This window comes from Choloepus didactylus, chromosome X, assembly GCF_015220235.1.
Source record: "Choloepus didactylus isolate mChoDid1 chromosome X, mChoDid1.pri, whole genome shotgun sequence".
Lineage (NCBI taxonomy): Eukaryota > Metazoa > Chordata > Mammalia > Pilosa > Megalonychidae > Choloepus > Choloepus didactylus.
The window spans coordinates 91,330,907-91,350,281 of NC_051334.1; the positions used below are offsets into that span (position 1 = coordinate 91,330,907).

General features: G+C 36.2%; 1 pseudogene; it reads right to left on the minus strand.

The window, feature by feature from the left end:
• Nucleotides 1-16,216, minus strand: part of LOC119522250 — a 106,523-nt pseudogene extending 90,307 nt beyond the window's left edge.
• Between the last annotated feature and the right edge of the window lie 3,159 nt (nt 16,217-19,375).

The following is a 19,375-nucleotide window of genomic DNA, read 5'->3' on the forward strand; positions in this document are numbered from 1 at the left end:
GCACAAGTATATGATGGCATTGTGAAGTTGATTGTATGCTGTGGATGATTCTACAGAATGTGAATATATCTCAATAAAACTGAATTAAAAATACTTAGGACTGTACAACAGCACAGTGAATCCTATTGTAAATGATGGACTCTAGTTAATAGAAGAATTATAAAAATGTTCTTTCATGAATTGGACAAATGTACCAAACTCATGTGAGGTATTAATAATAGGGTGGTATATGAGTACTGTGTATTTTATGCATGATTTTTCTGTAAACCTAAAACTTCTTTAAATAAAAAAATGACTTCATACTGTATGATTCCATTTATGTGATATTCTGGAAAAGACAAAGTTATAGGAATTGAAGACACTTCAGTAGTTATCAGGATTTGATGGTGGGGGAGGGGCTGCTTACAGAGTCATGAGAGAATATTTGAGATGATAGAACTGTTCTGTATCTTGATTGTGGTCACTATTACTCAACTGCATACATTGTGAAAGCTCATAGAACTATAAACCAAAAAGTGATGCTCTTTTGTGTAAATTTTGAAAAAGTGAATAAAAAGTTAATTCTTAAAAAATGTGGATCCAAGGAGGAAGACCCCACACCTAAAGCCCGAGCTGCAAAGCCTAGTGGTGCTAGAGAGAAGCTCTCTCCCAGCAAGTGAATATAGCTCAGCTGAGCTCCAGCTGGGGTTTTAACTAACAAGCAAGGACTGCTCTGTATGAGCTATGAATCCCCAACAAGCAGAGGCTTTGGGTGACAACTGAACTTGGAGAGCCAGAGGGTGGATGAAGCCTGGCCCTGAAGGGGGCTTTCTGTCCCTGTTTCAGCTCAGTGGAGAAAGTCTCAGCCTTTTTCAGTTCCAAACACTCTGACACAGACAAGGGTGGAGATAGCAGAGGCAGAGTCTATTCAAATGTTAATGACCTCTCCCTAGGGGAGTTATCTTCCTTAAGAGGAAATGGGTGGGGCCCAGCTCTACTACCCATCTTCCATTCAGAACCAGAGCCTGGGGAAATCAGCCAGAGGCTACACCTCCTTACACCAGCCTGGATTTATAGGCTGACAGGCATCACCTGCTGGGCAGAAAAACACAGTGAGCTGAGACATCACAGGGTGTACCAATTTTCTAAGACACACCCTCAGGGAAACTGGATGCTGAATATTTCTTCCATCTGGGACTTGAGCCCATTCCGGGAAAACCTGATTTTGGTAACCAAGGATAGCATACCTAGAAAACAGAAAACTACAACCTACTCTAAGAAAAATGAACTTATGGCCCAGTCAAAGGAACAAACTTACACTTCAACTGAGACACAGGAATTGAAACAACTAATAAGTCAATTCAAAAAGTTTAGGGAAGATATGGCAAAAGAGATGAACCATATAATGAAAACACTGGGCACACATAAAGTAGAAATTGAAAGTTTGAAAAACCAACTAGCAGAATCTATGGAAATGAAAGGCACAACACAAGAGATGAAAGACACAATGGACACATACAACAGCAGATCTAAAGAGGCAGAAGAAAACTCTCAGAAACTGGAGAACAAGGCACCTGAAAGCCTATACAGAAAAGAACAGATAGAGAAAAGAATGGAAATATACAAGTAACATCTCTGGGAACTTAAGAACAAAATGAAAAGCAAGAGTGTACGTGTCATTGGTGTCACAGAAGGAGAGGAGAAAGGAAAAGGGGCGGAAGCAAAAATAGAGGAAATAATCAATGAAAATTTCCCATCTCTTATGAGAGACATAAAATTACAGATCTGAGAAGTGCAGCATACCCAAAAAAGAATAGATCTGAATAGGTCTACACCAAGACAGTTAACAATCAGATTATCAAACAACAAAGATAAAGAGAGAATCCTGAAAGGACCAAGAGAAAAGCAATCCATCACATACAAAGGAAGCTTGATAAGACTATGTGTGGATTTCTCAATAGAAACCATGGAGGCAAGAAGGAAATGGGGTGATATATTTAAGATACTGAGAGAGAAATACCCCAACCAAGAATCCTATAACTAGCAAAACTATCCTTCAAATATGAGGAAAAGCTTAAAATATTCTCTGACAAACAGACAATGACAGAGTTTGTGAACAAGATACCTGCTCTACAGGAAACACTAAAGGAAGCACTGCAGACAGAAAAGAAAAGACAGGAGTGAGAGGTTTGGAAAACAATTTTGGGAGTTAGCAGCACAGCAATGTAAGTACACTGAACTAACATGACTGTGAATATGGTCAAAAGAGGACAGTTAGGACCATGTGGGACACCAGAACAAAAGATGAACAATAAAGTCTGGGACTGTGTAACTCAGGGAAACCTAGGGTGCTCAATGATTGTAATAAAAGGTTCAAAATATGTTTTACATGATGTAGAACAAATGAATGTCCACATTGCAAGGTGTTAAAAATAGGGTGGGATTGGGGGGAAAATCCAATCAAGGCAAACTAGAGACTATAATTTATGGAAACATTATATTCTGGTTCCTTCAATACAACAAAGGCATTATACCAAAGCTAAATGCATATGGGGGTGGGGAATAGGGGAAGGGTATGGGACTCCTGGCATTGCTGATGTTGTCTGACTCTTTATTCTATTTTAGGTTAATGCTATCTTTCCTTTTGTTACTTTCTAGCTGTCAAGTTTGTTTTCTTTTTCTTTTTCTTTCTCTCTTTCTCTTTTCTTTTTCTTTTGTCTCTCTGCCTTCTTTGACTCTTCCTCCTTCTTTGTGGAAGAAATGGAAATGTCCTTATATAAATAGTGGTGATGGTGCTGAATACATAAATATGTGACTTTACAGGGAACCAATGATTGTTTACTTAAGACAGAATGTATGGCATGTGAACAAAACTATCTTAAAAGAAATGGGTTATGAAGAAAACTTGAGGGCATTATATTGAGTGAAATAAGACAGGAACATAAAGGAAAATATTGCAGGGTCTCACTGATGTGAACTAATTATAATATGTAAACTCATAGACATGAAATATAAGCTACCAGGATATAGAATGAGGCTAAAGAATGGGTAGTTGTTGCTTATTATGAGCAGAATGTTCAACTCAGGTGAACTTAAATGTTTGGAAATGGACAGGGGTGATGGTAGCATGTAATGAGAATAACTAACAGTGCTGAAAGGTGTGTGAAGGTGGTGGAAAGGATAAGCTCAGAATCATGTATGTCACCAGAAAGTAAGTTGGAGGTTAAAAGATGTATATGTATAAATCAGTGAATCTTGTGGTGGACCATGTCCATGATTAACTATACAAATGTTAGAAATCTCTCTCACAAACTAGAACAAATATATGACACTATAACTGAATGTTAATAATAGGCATATAGGAAAAAATATACACCTACTGCAAACTATATACTACAATTAGTAGTAATTTAACATTTTTTAATCAACAGTAACAAACATACTATACCAAAACTGTGACTGAATTATGGAAGGGGACATGGTTAGGGGTATGGGAGGATTTGAGTTTCCTTTTTTTGTCTTTATTTCTTTTCTGAAGTAATTAAAATATTCTAAAAATTGAAAAAGAAATTAATTGTGTTGATGCATAGCTGTATGATGGTACCATGGGCAATTGATTGTACACTTTGGATCTCTGGATAGTTGTATGGTATGTGAACAGCATCAATAATATATATATATATACATATATATATATATATATATATATATATATATATATAGCAGAAAACTACAAGTGCTGAAGAGGTTGTGGAGGAATAGTAAACTTATTCTCTGCTGGTGTCAATGTAGAATGGTGTAGCTGGTCTAGAAGGCAATTTTACATTTCCTCAGAAAGCTAAGCATAGAATCACCGTATGATCCAGCACTCCTGTTACTAGGTGCATGCCCAGAAAAACTGAAAGCAGGGACACTAACAGACATTTTTACACTGATGTTTATAGAGGCATTATTAATAATTTCCAATAAATGGAAATGATCCTTATGTTCATCAACTGATGAGTGTATAAACACACTGTATTGCATAAATATTATGGAATATTATGAAGTTTTAAGATGGAATAAAGTCAGGACACATGCAACAATGTGGGTGAACCCTTAGGACATTATTTTGAGCAACATAAAGCAGAAACAAAAGGACAAATAGTGTATGGTCTCACTAATATGAACTAAGTATAATGAGCACACTCTGAGAGTTAAAGTTGAGAACACAGTCTATAAGAAAATAGAAAGAGGGTAGAGATTGGACATTTGATGCTGAAGGAGTATAGAAGTTTTAACAAGATTGATTGTAAAGATTCAAAAATGATAGCACAATACTCTTTGATGGTAGTACAATATCATAAGTATAATGAACAAAGCTGAGTGTCAGTAGTATGGTTGAAAGAGAAATCCTGGGGCATGTATGACAGCAGAAGGAAAGATATAGGATATTAACTGGGATTGTATAACTTAGCCAAACCTATACTAAATGTACAAACATAAGGACATTTTTACATTAGGGAGAACAAATGAATGTCACCATTGCAAAGTATCAAAAATGGGATGGAATATGGAAAAAATACAATTAATCCAAACTAGGGTCTATAGTTAATGGTAACATTGTAATAATTTTTCATTAATTGTAACAAAAGCAATATATCAAAATTAAATGTCAATAAGAGGGGAATTTATGGGAGGGGTATGTAATTTTTGTTGCTGCTATTTCTCCTTTTATATTTCTCTTCTTTTTTCTTTGCAGAAGAAACAGAAATATTCATGTATGCATGGTGGTGGTAAATGCTTAGCTATGTGATTACTCCAGGAACCATTGATTGTATGCTTAGGATCAATTGTACAGTGTGTGAATAAAGCCGTTTAAAAAATAAACAGAAATGTACATATGCTGGAGAAGATGGGGAGAGAGAGATACAGCTATTCATTTTGAGTAGGGATGTGGAGTGGTGCAACCCCTCTGGAGAGCAGTGTGGTGGCTCCACAGGAAGCTAAGTATAGGGCTGTCATGTGATTCTGCAACTCTGTTATTAGGTATATTCTAGGAGGAACTGAAAGCAGGGACATGAATAGACATTTGCACACTGTTGTTTATGGCAGCATTATTCATGATTGCCAATGGATAGAGGCAGCCTAAGATTACATCGACTGAGGAACAGAAGGGCAAACTGTTGTGTATACATATGATGGTGCATTGTGTGGCTGTGGAAAGAGCTGAAGTCATGAGGCATGAAACTAGGTGAGTGAACCTTGAGGACACTATGTTGAGTAAAGTAAGCCATAAGCAAAAGGACAAATATTTTATGATCTCACTGATGTAAGCTAATTATAATGAGCAAACTCTGAGAATTGAATTTGAGGCATAGGTTATCAGGAGATGGAAAGTGCAGAGGAATTGGGCAATTGATCATTAAAGAGTACAGACTGTTCAATAAAGCTCATTGTAAAGGTCCCTAAATTGTATGCTCTTACAGCAGTCACATTTATTCCTGAATTTCAACTGTTATTTCTAATTTCTGAGATGCTGTGCTCTGGTAGTTCCCTGGAACCTTAGGTATTTGTACACCTGAGCCTCAGTGTTAGAGTTCTGCAGCTCTAAAAGTCAGCATTACTCCATAGAGCAACTGTTAAATAAGTTGAAATAGAGATCAGACTTCAATTGGTGATATGAATGAAACTGACTTGGTAAGGACTAAGGTACATCAGAATACAGGGTTAATGGATGATATTGACTGTAGATTAAAACTTCAACTTCTGTGTGAGACAAAAGGAGGAGATGTATATTTGTTACAAAATTTATATTTTCTGCAGTGCACTATCTAATTTAACCTCTCTGGTCAGTGTATTTAAACAACACAATTACATGGAACCAAGAATAGGGAATGAGACTTGCTATTCTGTACAGGCTAATGTAATACCCAGATATATTCCTGATTATTTTGGTCAAAAAATAAAAAAAAAGGTATTTGCAAATTCCCCTTGAGGGACTGGAGAAAAAAATATGGAACTATTAAACTTTCCCACCTTGGGAATTCCTCATCTTCTCTCAAGCATTAAGGATTCCCATTTTAATAAGCTGAACTGTCAATCTTGAGGCTTGCCCTTATGCAACATTTCTGCAATGGCAAGGCTAAGCCTACTTATAATTATGTCTCAGATTCACCCCCAGGGAACTTCTTTTGTTGCTCAGATGTTACCTCTCTCTCTCTAAGCCAACTCTGAAAATAAACTCACTACCTTCCCTCCTATGTGGGACATGACCTCCAGGGGTGTAAGTCTCCCTGGCAATGTGAGACATAACTCCCATGGATGATCCTGGCCCTGGCATTATGGGATTTAGAATGCCTTCTTGATGTAAAGGGGGAAAATAAATGAAACAAAATAATGCTTCAGTGGCTAAGAGATTTCAAGTAGAGTGAAGAGGTCATTCTGGATGCTACTCTTATGTAAGCTTCAGCAAGCTACTGTAAATTGACACAATATGTGAAGCCCCAACCAACAGTATTCTTTAAAACTCTAAAGAATAACCTGGGATCTATACAAGACTCTATAAATGTTTTACCTTGTAAGTTTAATTTTTCAGAAACTTTAGGCCTCCAGATAGTTCCTGTGCCAGATAAACCCTGAAACACAGAGGTAACTGTCTCTCCAAGAACAAAAACCACCTTCGTTCCTCTACCCCAAAAGGTTGACACCCCTTTCCAAACTGAAGATGCTAAATCAGTAATTGCCTATATATCCCTGAAGATTGAGAGAATGATCAAATGAGAGGGAGGAAGTATAACTGAGAAATTAAGATTTAACAAATGATTATGAATACTGACTCATTATATAGATATTTATTTTAATTACTAGTGTATCAGAATATCCAGAAGGAAACATCTGAAATTGTTGAGCTGTAATCTAGTAGCCTTGATCTTTGATAATTATTGTATAACTATGTAGCCTTTATCATATGACTATGTTATTGTAAAAATTGAGTGACTGACACTCCCTTTATCCAGTGTATGAGTAGATGAGTAATAAAATAACATGCATAAAATATAGGTCAGGAATATTTGGTAAAATACCCCTACATAAACTAAGGGCACTATTTATAGTATTTCTTTAATAATATTTCATCAATTGTCACAAATATAGCTACCGTTAAAAATAGTAGAATTACAAATAAAAGTTATCATCAATTGTAACAAATTTTCCACATCAATGAAAGTGTTGGTGGTGGGGTGGTGTATGGAAATTCTGTATATTATTCTGTAAGCCTACAACTTCTGTAATTTTTTTTTAAATCAGTCATATTGGAAGGTAAAAAGAATTACTGAACCCAAGTTAATCATATTTTACATATCTTCTCAGCAGGTATCACTATGGCAATTGGGAAGGGCTTCTACAGCCAAACTCCATCAACTAAAATGTTGTTTTGAAAGATAAGACTAGTTGAATATTTTTAAAAAGAGATACACTTAGTGGCATACAAGAGATACAATAACATTGCATAATCATCTAATACAATTTGTATACATAGACATGGGAGTCTATATTTAAGAAAACTCAACTTAAAATTGGATTTTCATTACTCTCAAAGTAGTAACTCAACTAATAAATAAATAAGGCATTTGTTTTGTATTGTCCTTTCAAAAATAAGTTTAAAAATAATGAAGCTTTCAAAATGAAAGATACAGTGGTGTCTATATAAAATTTAAGTTACTTAATTTCATAGGCAGTTTAGTAGGCATTTTGATAACTGATCTCCAAGATGTTCACCTTAGATTCCTTACCTCCCTGAACAGAAAGTGGAGTATACACTGCTCTTTGATTTGTTTATTTATTTTATGGTTAAATTTATTAGATATGTTGTGGGTTTACAGAAGAATCATGCATAAAATATAGAGCTCCCACATATCACCCTATTATTAACACCTTGCATTGGTGTGGGATATTTGCTACAGCTGATACATTTCTTTAATTGTACTATTTAATTGTACTACAGTTGATACATTTAATTGTACTATTAACTATAGTCTATGACTTACCTTAGGGTTCACTGTGAAGTGTAGTTCCATGGATTTTGTTTTAAATCTTCATTCTGTTGCTGTATATACAAACTAATACTTCAGATTTTGATCACATCCAGATGTGTATTTCTGTGCCATTAATTATTTTCACAGTGTTGTGCTATGATCACCATCATCCATTGCCAAAACATTTCCACCATTCCAAAAAGGAACCCTGCATATTGAAAGCCTTAACTTCCTATTTCCTATCCCCAACCCTTACCCAGGTATCCTATATTCTAGATTCTGACTCTATGAGTTTGTTTGTTCAAATTATTTCAAATCAGTGAGAATATACAATATTTGACCTTATATGTCTGGCTTATATCACTCAACAGGATATCTTCAAGTTTCAACAAGGTTTTACCCTATATTAGGACTTCATTCCTTTTTGTGGCTGAAAAATATTCCATTGTATGTAAATACCACATTTTATTTATCATTTCCTTTGTTGATGGACATTTGGGTTGCTTCCATATTTTAGCAACTGTGAATAATGTTTCTATGAACATTGATGTGCAAATATCTGTTTGAGTCCCTGCTTTCAATACTTTCGGGTATATAGCTAATAGTAGAATTGTCGTGTTTTATGGTAGTTCTATATTTAATTTTATGAAGAACTTCCAAACTATCTTCCACAATGGCTGCACCATTTTACATTGCCAACCAGCAGTGAATGAGTGTTCCTATTTCTCCACATCCTCTCCATCACTTATTTTCCATTTTTTAAATAGCAGCCTTTCTAATAGGTGTGGAAAGGTATCTCATTGTGGTTTTGATTTGCATTTCACTGATGACTAATGATGAGCATTTCTTCATGTGCTTTCTGGCAATTTGCATATCTTCTTTGGAGAGGTGTCTATTTGGGTCTTTTGCCCATTTTTAAAATTGGGTTGTTTGTTTTCCTGTTAAGTTGAAAATTTTCTTTATATATTCTGGATAGTAAATGTTTATCAGATATGTAGTTAACAATTATTTTTCTCATTTTATTCATTGTCCTCTTGTTTTTAGAATAAAGTCCTTCGAGGCATAATATAATACATTGGTTTCTAATTTGATGAGGTTCCATTTATCTATTTTTCTTTTGTTGCTATTACTTTGGGTCTAAAGTGTAAGAAACCATTGCCTAACACAAAGTCATGAAATTTCTTCCCTATATTTTCTTCTAGGAGTTTCCTAGTTCTGGCTTTCATATTTAGGTCTTTGATTGATTTTGAATTGATTTTTTTATAAGGTGTGCAGTAGGGGGACTTTTTTTTTGTAAATGGACAACTGGTTTTCCCAGTACTATTTGTTGAAGAATGTCTTCTTATGAAATTGTGTGTCCTATGTGCCCTTGTAAAGTCAGTGAGCCACAAATATGAGTGTTGAGCACTCATTTTGATTCCATTGGTCTGTATTTCTGTCCTTGTGCCATTACCATGCTCTTTTAATACCTGCACTTTGGAATAAGATTTAAGACTGGGAAATGTGTGCCCTTGAATTTCATTCTTCTTCTTTAAGATGGCTTTATCTATTTGAGGCCTTTTACTCTTCCATATAAATTTGATTGGCTTTTTCATTTCTGCAAAAAAGGGTGTTGGAAATTAGATTAGAATTGCATTGAATCTATACATTACTTTAGAAAGGATTGGCTTCTTAATGATATTTAGTTTTCAAATCCATGAACAAGAATATCTTTCCATTTATTTAGGTCTTGATTTCTTTTAGAAATGTGTTGTAGCTTTCTGGGTACAAGTGCTTTACAACTTTTAATTAGATTTATCTTTAGATATTTGATTCTTTTAGTTGGCATTGCAAATAGATTTTTTACTTGATATCTTCTTCTGATTCTTCGTTGCTTGTGTATACAAACACTACTGATTTTGAGTTGATTTTGGACCCCAATGCTTTGTTGAATTCATTTATTAGCTCTAGGAGCTTTTTGTAGGTTTTTCAGGATTTTTTTATTTAGGATCATTTCATCCGAAAATAGGGAAATTTTACATCTTACTTTCCAATTTGGATGCCTTTTATTTGTTTTCCTTATTAAATTGCTCTGGCAAGAACTTCCAGTACAATATTGAAAAAAAACAGTGTGGATGTCCTTGTATTGTTCCTGATCTTAGAGGGAAAGCTTTCAGTCTTTCACCATTAATTAGGATGTTAGGTGTGGGCTTTTCATATGTGCCTTTTAACATATTGATGAAGTTTTCTTCTATTCCTAGTGATCCAAGTGTTTTTATCAAGAAGAGGTTATAAATTTTGTCAAATGCCTTTTCTGCATGGTGCTGGATTGAATCTATTAGGTCCCCCACAAAAGTCATGTTCTTTAATGCAATCTTAGATGGGCAGACTTAGTCTTTTGATTAAGGTGGAACCTTTTGATTAGGTTGTTTCCATGGACATGTGATCCACCCAACTGTGGGTGAGATCTTGATTAAATTATTTCTGTGGAGATGTGACCCCACCCATTCTTTGTGGTTCTTAGCTAGATCACTGTTGTTCTTTAAGAAAGCTCATGGAGAGAAAGAGCTCAGAGAAGCTGAGAGAGACATTTTAGAGTGAAGCTAAAATATGTAATCCATAGTTTGCCCCCAGGATAAGCTAAGAGCCACCACAGACCCAGATGCTTGGAGATGCTGGGAGATGCAGACAGAAGGATGTTTGGAGATGCTAAGTTAAGAGATGAAGCCCAGAATTCATTCTGAATAAGCTCAAAGAGAACTCCCAGACAGAGAAATGCCCCAGGATAACCAAGCAGAGAGCTGAGAGATGCTAAAAGAGACAGAAGTCCAGAGACATGTTGGAGAAAGCCATTTTGAAACCATAATCTGGGAGCAAAGGACTAGCAGATGTCAGCCAACTGCTTTCCCAGCTGACAGAGTTGTTCTGTATGCCATCAGCATTTCTTTAGTGAAGGTATACTCTTGTTGATCCTTAGTTTGGATGTGTATATAGCCTTAGAACTGTAAATTTGTAACCTAATAAATTTCATTTATATAAGCCCATCCATTTCTGTCATTTTGCATAATGACAGCATTAGCAAACCAGAACATACATCAATTGAGATGATCTTGTTTTTTTTTCTTTCATTTTGTCAATGTGGGATATCACAATAATTATTTTTCTTATGTTGAACCAACCTTGGAAACAAGGGATAAATATCACATGATCTTGGTTTATAATTCTTTTAATGTGCTATTGGAGTTGTTTGCTATGATTTTGCAGAAAACTTTTGCATCTATGTTTGTAAGACATGTTGTTTTTTAGTTTTCTTTTCTTGTGGTATCTTTATCTGGCTTTGGTATGAGGGTGATGTTGGCCTCAGGGTGAAATAAGGAGAGTTACCTCTTCTATTTTATGGAAGACTTTGAGTAGAATTGGCATTGTCTTCTTGGAATGTTTGGTAGAATTCCTATGTGAAGACATCTGGCCCTTAACTTTTTATTGTTGGGTTTTTTTCATGACTGATTCAATCTGTTTACTAATAATTACTTGTTGAGATCTTCTACTTCTTCTTGAGTTAATGTACATAGATTGTGTGCTTCTAAGTATTTGTCTGTTTCATCTAGGTTGTCCAATTTATTGTTATACATTTGTTCACAGTATCCTCTTATAGTCCATTTTTACTTCAGTGGGGGTGGTAGTAATGTCTCCCTTTTAATTTCTAATTATTCTTATATGTATTCTCTTTCTTTTTTGTCAGCCTAGCTAAAAGTTTGTAAATTTTATTGATCCTTTCAATGATGAATTTTTGACTGTGCTGATTCTCCTAATGTATTTTTATTTTCTATTTCCTTTATCTCTGTTCTAATATGCTTTATTTCCTACTTTGTGCTTGCTTTTGTTTTAGTTTGCTCTTCTTTTTCTAGTTCTTCCAGTTTGGAAGTTCAATCACTAATTTGAAGTATTTCTTTTTATAATGTTAGCATTTGGAGATAAAAATTTCTCTCTCAGCACTGTTTTCACTGCCTCCCATAAATTTTGGAATGCTGTATTTTCAATTTTCATTCACCTAAAATATATACTAATTTCTTTTGTGATTCTCTCTTTAACCCATTGGTTGTTTAAGAGCATGTTGTTTAATTTCCACATGTTGTGAATTTTCCATTTCTCCCTTTGTTATTGATTTCTAGCTTTATTCTGTTATGGTCAGAGAACATACATTGTATGATTTCAACATCTTTGAATTTATTGAGACTTGTTTTGTGACCTAACATCTGGCCTATTCTGTAGAATGATCCATGTGCACTTGAGAAGAATGTGTATTCTGTTTTGTTTGGTTGAATTATTCTATATATGTCTTTTAGGCCTATTTTGTTTAGAATATAGTTCAAGTCTTTTATTTCCTTAATGATCTTCTAACTAGATGTTCTATCCATTATCAAAAGTGATGTGTTAAAGTCTGCTACTCTTAATGTACAGCTGTCCATTTCTCCCTTCAAATCTGTCCATATTTGCTTCATATATATTGGGTCTCTTCTGTTAGGTACATATATATTTATAATTGCTACTTCTTATTGATTTTCCCCCTTTATCAGTATTTAATGACCACATTTGTCTGCCTTAACTGTTTTTGACTTAAAGTCTATTTTATGTGATATTAGTATTGCTACCCAGCTCTCTGATTACTATTTCCATGGTATAAATTTTTTCCATGTGTTCACTTTCAACCTACTTATTTCTTTGAATTTAAGGTGAGTCGTTTGCAGGCAGCATATGGTTGGGTTATGATTTTTTATCCTTTTTTGCCAATCTCTGTCTTTTGGCTGGAGAGTTACTCTATTTTACATTTAAAGTCACTACTGATAATGCATGACTATCTTCTACCAATATGCTATTTAGCCTTTGTGTATCTTATAGTTCTTTTCCCCTTAATTGTCCTGTTAATGGCCACTTTTATATTTATTTGAGGTTTTGTGTTGTACAATATTGAGTACCTCCTCATTTCTATCTGGATATATTTTTTCATCTATTTTCCTTTTGGTTACCATGGGGTCAAACTTTAGCATCCTAAATATGTAACAGTTATACATGGGTTGATACAAACTTAACTTCAATACCTTACCCTTCTACTTTTCCTATACCTCTCTGTCTCTGCACTTTTTGTTTACTTCTTACCATTTTTATCTTTGTATATTGTATGTCCAAAACCATAGATTTATGATTACTTTTTATGCCTTTGCAGTTTAGTTCCTGTAGGAAGTAAGAAGTAGAATTAAATACCAAGCAATTTATTACAAAATCCTGGCAGTTATAATTACATAAATGGTTATATTTACCACAGGTCTTTATTTCCTTATGACACTTTGAACCACTATCTAGTGTCCTTTAATTTCAGTTTGAAGAACTCCCAGTAGCAGGGCTTGTAGGGTGGGTCTAGCAGCTTGTTTATCTGGGAATGTATTAATTTCTGCATCATTTTTGAAGGGAAGTGTCTCCAGATTTAAAATTGTTGTTTGGCAGTTATTTTCTTTCAGCACTTCAAGTATTTCAACCTACTGTCTTCTTGCCTTCATGGTTTCTGATGAGAAATTGACCCTCAGTGCAATTGGGATTCCCTTAACATATATATTTGAGATTGTTCACATAACATACAGCTATCCAAAGATCCAAAGTATACAATCAATTGCCCATGATACCATCATACAGCTGTGCATCTGTCACCACAATTAATTTTTTTCAATTTCTAGAACATTTTCAGTACTCCAGAAAAGAAATAAAGACAAAAAAAGGAAACTCAGATCCTCCCATACCCCTAACCACACCCCCCTCATTATTGATTCATATTATTGGTATGGTACATTTGTTACTGTTGATGAAAGAATGTTAAAATACTACTAACTGTAGTATATAGTTTGCAATAGGTATATATTTTTCCCTATATGTCTCTCTATTATTAACCTCTATTTATAGTGACATACATTTGTTCTAGTTCATGAGAGAGATTTCTAATATTTGTATAGTTAATCATGGACATGGTCCACCACAAGAGTCACTGATTTATACCTACACATCTTTTAACCTCCAACTTACCTTCTGGTGACATACATGATTCTGAGCTTATCCTTTCCACCACCTTCACACACCTTTCAGCACTGTTAGTTATTCTCATTACATCATCCCTGTCCATTTCCAAACATTTAAGTTCACCCTAGTTGAACATTCTGCTCGTAATAAGCAATCACTCCCCATTCTTTAGCCTCATTCTATATCCTGGTAACTTATATTTCATGGCGTGGTTAGGGGTATGGGAGGATGTGAGTTTCCTTTTTTTTGTCTTTGTTTCTTTTCTGAAGTAGTGAACATGTTCTAAAAATTGAAAAAAATAATTGTGTTGATGGATGCACAGCTGTATGGTGGTGCTGTGGGCAATTGGAGCAAAATAGCTTGGGCAGTGTTTGCTTGTGATTCCAGAATGCAATTAACCTTGAGCACAATTTAATTAATGGTAGTAGCATCAGATTCATAGTAGAGGTGTTTATAGTTATGATTGCTTAGATATGTGAGTTTAAATATTGCATGACTGGGTTTTTTTTTTTTTTGTTCATTAAGGTCACAGGCAAAGAGCTGGTCAGAGTTATTGAGGAAGGTTTCTGCTTAATCCAAAATTTAGTGCTAGTTTTTTGATTCCTAACAGGGTCTATCTCTACCTTGTCTCTAGAGATACCTAACAGTATGTCAGTTGTGAATCATCAGTGGATCATGCTGACTTTGAATGACTTATAATGGTGGCTGCTAAGCATATCCTGTACTGTAGGTATGTCAATTTGCAAATCCTCCTCAAAAACACTGTCTGCCTTTGAACTCTTCTTGTGGACCAGGCAGAACTCCCATGAACTCTGGCTTTCCAAGGTGTTCTCCAGGTTCACAGCAACATTGGGCTCACTCTACTTTCCCAGGTGGTATTGAGGGCCTGAAACTTTCTAGGATCCTTTCCTTTACTTCACTGCCTTTATCAAGATTTCCTTCATGGTGACCTTTGTGTTGCCCATCTGAATAAGGGAGAATCCATCAGCAGCATTTATTCTAACAAAGAATGACTCTTTGGATGTCAGACCAGGAGATGATTATTTTTCAGCTAGGGCCAAAGTACTGAAGCCTAATTTATGAATGGGCTTCTTGGAATCCAGTGGAGGGAAAGCTGTATCAACCATCCCATCATCCTCAGCAATATGCAGGCAGTAGTCATTGATGTTATCATTGAACTTTGGCTCCCATCCTTCACTTTTGTGCTGCCAACAGTTGAGCCCAATCATGTCCTGCACTCTGGCACTGGCATTGGAACCACAGTTGTTGGCAGCAATCTGTCCTGGCTGGAGCACATGGGAAGGTAGACACTGATCTTGGTTGCTGTTGCCCTTATATGAACATTGCCATCAAATTTGGAATGCTTGTTAAATGGATTATTCAGCTGCAGAAGGCACTGCTCCAGACAAACATATAATATTGACTACTTTCCAGAACGCAGTGATTTTTGTAGGGACTTTTTTTTTTCAAACTGTGACTTTAGTTCCTGGGCTGATTGTTTAGAAGTTTTTTCTTTCCACTGAATATTTTTGCATTTGACATGGTTTTTCTCTCTTTTCAGAGTTGTTCTAATCTTTGAGCTGTGTTTGAGTGTCTTCTAATACCAAAGTCCCAACTTGAGGTAATATTGACTGACTGGACATACACATAGCCCTGAGTCTCACCATTGCTTCCCTGAATTCCTGACCCACTGTCTCCAGGCACTGAAGGAGGCTGAATCTTCTAAAGACCAGCATCATAATCAATAAGAACCATCTCACATATTCCTGTGTCATCCCTGGTCACATGTGACTGTTGAATATGAGCTAGAATGATAGTTGGATTGTCCAAGAAGGCCATCCTTTCTGTGGGCCAATTTCCTTGAAAGGCTGTTTTCTCCTCTTCATCTTATTTCACAAGATGAAGTTGCTCCCACACAGTGGGCCAGGCCAGCCCCAGGACATGTTTCAGAGGAAAGAGCCCAGCTCCCCTGCACCTCCCAGCCCCTGCCCTAAACTCCACACTTGAGATCCTCAGAGGACTGGTTTTCTTCCTAGCCCACTCAGCTGCTTGCTTCTCAGGTTCACCCTCATGCCCCCACTGCCATATGCCACTGGCTGGCAGAGTAACAGCGCTGGTGCCCCAAGTTGCACCATGACATGGAATCCACATTCCTGCTGACACCTTGATTTGGACATTTTCATGGCCTCAGAACTGTAAGCTTTCAAGTTAATAAATCTCCTTTATAAAAGCCAGCCCATTTCTGTTTTATTAAAGTTTGTCAGCTTAGCAAACTAAAACTTTGAGATTAACAATGCAGTAGAAGCATACAACAGCAGATTTGAACAGGCATAAGAAAGAATCAGTGAGCCAACAGACAGAAAAATTGAAATCATACAGTCAGAAGAACAGATAGAGAAAGAATGGAAAAATTGAGCAGTGTCTAAAGGACCTGATTGACAGCATGATGCATATCAACACAGGCATCATGGGAGTCCCAGAAGGAGAAGAGAAGGGAAAAGACACAGAAATAATATTTGAAAAAATGATGGTCCAAAATTTCCCAACTCTTATGAAAGACATAAATATACATGCCTAAGAAGTTCAATGTACTCAAACAGGATAAATCCTAACAGATCTATTCCAAAATACACAATCAAAATGTCAAATGCCAAAGATAAGGGCACAATTATGAAAGCAGCAAGAGAAAAGCAATTGGTCACATACAAGGTTTCCTCAATAGGGCTTAGCTCTGATTTCTCATCAGAAATCATGGAGGCAAGAAGACAGTAGTATTATATATTTAAGGTACTGAAAAGCCAAAACACAGTTTTGGATGAAAATTGTCATCCAAAAAATTCTTTATCTGGCAAAACTGTCCTTAAAAAATGAGGGAGAGTTTAAAACATTCACAGATAAAGAAAAACTGAGCTTGTCACCAAAAGGCCTAAACTACAAGAGTTGCTAAGGTGAGTTCATCAAGTTGAAAGGAAAAGACAAGAAAGAGTGACTTGAAGCAGTACAAGAAAGTGAAGAGTTTCAGTAAAGATAACTAAATGGATGTTTTAGTTTCCTAGGATACTCAAAGTAAATACCATGAGAAATGTTGAGTTAAATAATGGGAATTTATTCACTCATGGTTTTGAGGTTTGAAAAATGTTCAAATCAAGGCATTATCATGGTGATGCTTTCTTCCTGAAGAATGGCATTCTGAGGCTAGATGCTAGTGATCCTGGCTCCTTGGTCACATATCAAGGCACATGATGGCATCTGCTGGTCTCTCCCTTCTCTTCAGAGTTTCACTGATTTCAGTTTCTTGCTTCCATGGCTTTCTTTCTCACTCTGTATTCTTTCCATTTATAAAGACTCCAGTAATAGGAGAAAGCCCTAACTTGAATGAGGTGGTTCCCACCTTAACTGAAGTAGCCTCATCAAAAATCTTACTTACAATGGGCTTATACCCACAGAAATGGATTAAATTTAAGAGCATGTTTTTCTGGGGAACATACAACTTCAAGCCACCAGAGTCCACCCTCTGAACCCCAAATAGACATTTTCTTTTTATAGGAAAAATACATTAATTTTATCACAATATCCCCAAAACCTTAAGTCCTTTAAGATTTACCACTTAGTACAAAGTCTGACCAAAATTGGTTATAGATGTGGTCTCTCCTGGGAAACAATTGCCCTCAGTCTGTGGACTTGTGAAAGCTAGAAAACAATTATCTGCTTATAATATACAAAGGAGGGACAAGCATAGGATAAACATTCCCATTCCCATACAGAGAAATTTGAAGGAAAATAGAGGTCACAGGTAAAGATGTTTTATCCCTAGGGCCTGATGTAATGGCAGCCCCACCCATTACAAGAACTTGTGCAGTGGCCTTGCTTTCTCCAAACACTGGGGTGAAGATGCCAACCTCTGAGAAAACTGTGGTGATGGCCAGACTCTCTGCAATCCCCAGGAATATTCTCCAACCTTTGAGAACTTTGGGGCATTAGCACTCTTCTTGAACTATAGAGTGGAAGGCTCACCATCTCCAAGCTCTGGGGCAGATAAAGAATTTTAACAAACATGGATGTGTGCTAATATGCAACAAAAGGATGGGAGAGGGATATGGAAGCAGAGAATACATACACTATTGAACTATGTCTTGTATTTTTTCAAACTAGTAGTTTATAGAGTTAGGTGGTTTAATATAAAGCCCAGGGTAACCACAAAGAAAGTATTTTAAAAATATACAGAAATACAAATGAGAAAGGGATAAAACAGTTATATCACAAAGATCAAATATTCAAAATGGAGGCTGTAAAAAAGGAAAAGAAAGAAAAAACATATGACATATAAAAACTAAGGATAAAATGGCTGAAGTAAGTCTTATTAAATCAGTAATAACACAGAATGTTAGTGAAATAAAATCCTAAATCAAAAGACACAGATATGCTGTATGAATAAAAACCTATCATCCAACTATGTGTTGTTTACCAGAGACTCACCTTAGACCCAAAGGCACAAAGTGGTTGAAAGTGAAAAGATGCAAAATGTTATTCCATAAAAATAGCAACCAAAACAGAGCAGGAGTAGCTGTACTAATAGTCAATAAAATATACTTTAAGGAAAAATCTGTTACAGGATCCAAAGAAGGACATTATATATTGTCACAGGTTCCTCTCTTTACATCTCAAACATATGATCTCTGTTAGAAAAGGCCTGAGCCTAATTTGGTCATGAGTCAGTCAATTTGGGTTTCATCAAGTAACCTCCCAGTCAATTAAGAGTATAGGGACAGGCAAGATGGTGGATTGGTGAGATGTATGTTTTAGTTACTCCTCCAGGGAAGTAGGTAGAAACCCAGGAACTGCGTGGACTGGACACTGCAGAGCAATCAGACTTTGGGCATACTTCATACAACACTCACGAAAACGTGGAACTGCTGAGATCAGCGAAATCTAAGCCCAATAAAGAAAGCCACAAAGGCTTGCAATTTGGGCAGGTAAAGACAAGAGCAGAACTAAGAGAGCTCTGAGACAAAAGGCAATAATCCAGTGGCTGAGAAAATTCACTAAACACCACAACTTCCCAAGAAAAGGGGGGCATCCTCTCACAGCCATCATCCTGGTGGACAGGAAACACTCCTGCCCATCACCGGCCCCATAGCCCAGAGCTGCCCCAGACAACTGAATGTGACAGAAGTGCTTACAATAACATGCATACACCACAACATTGGGAGTGGACATTAGCCTTCGCTGCACCCTCAGCTGGTTGTCCCAGAGTTGGGAAGGTGGAGCAGTGGGAATTAACAAGCCCCATTCAGCCATCATTTCAGCAGACTGGTAGCCTCCCGACACAGACCGGC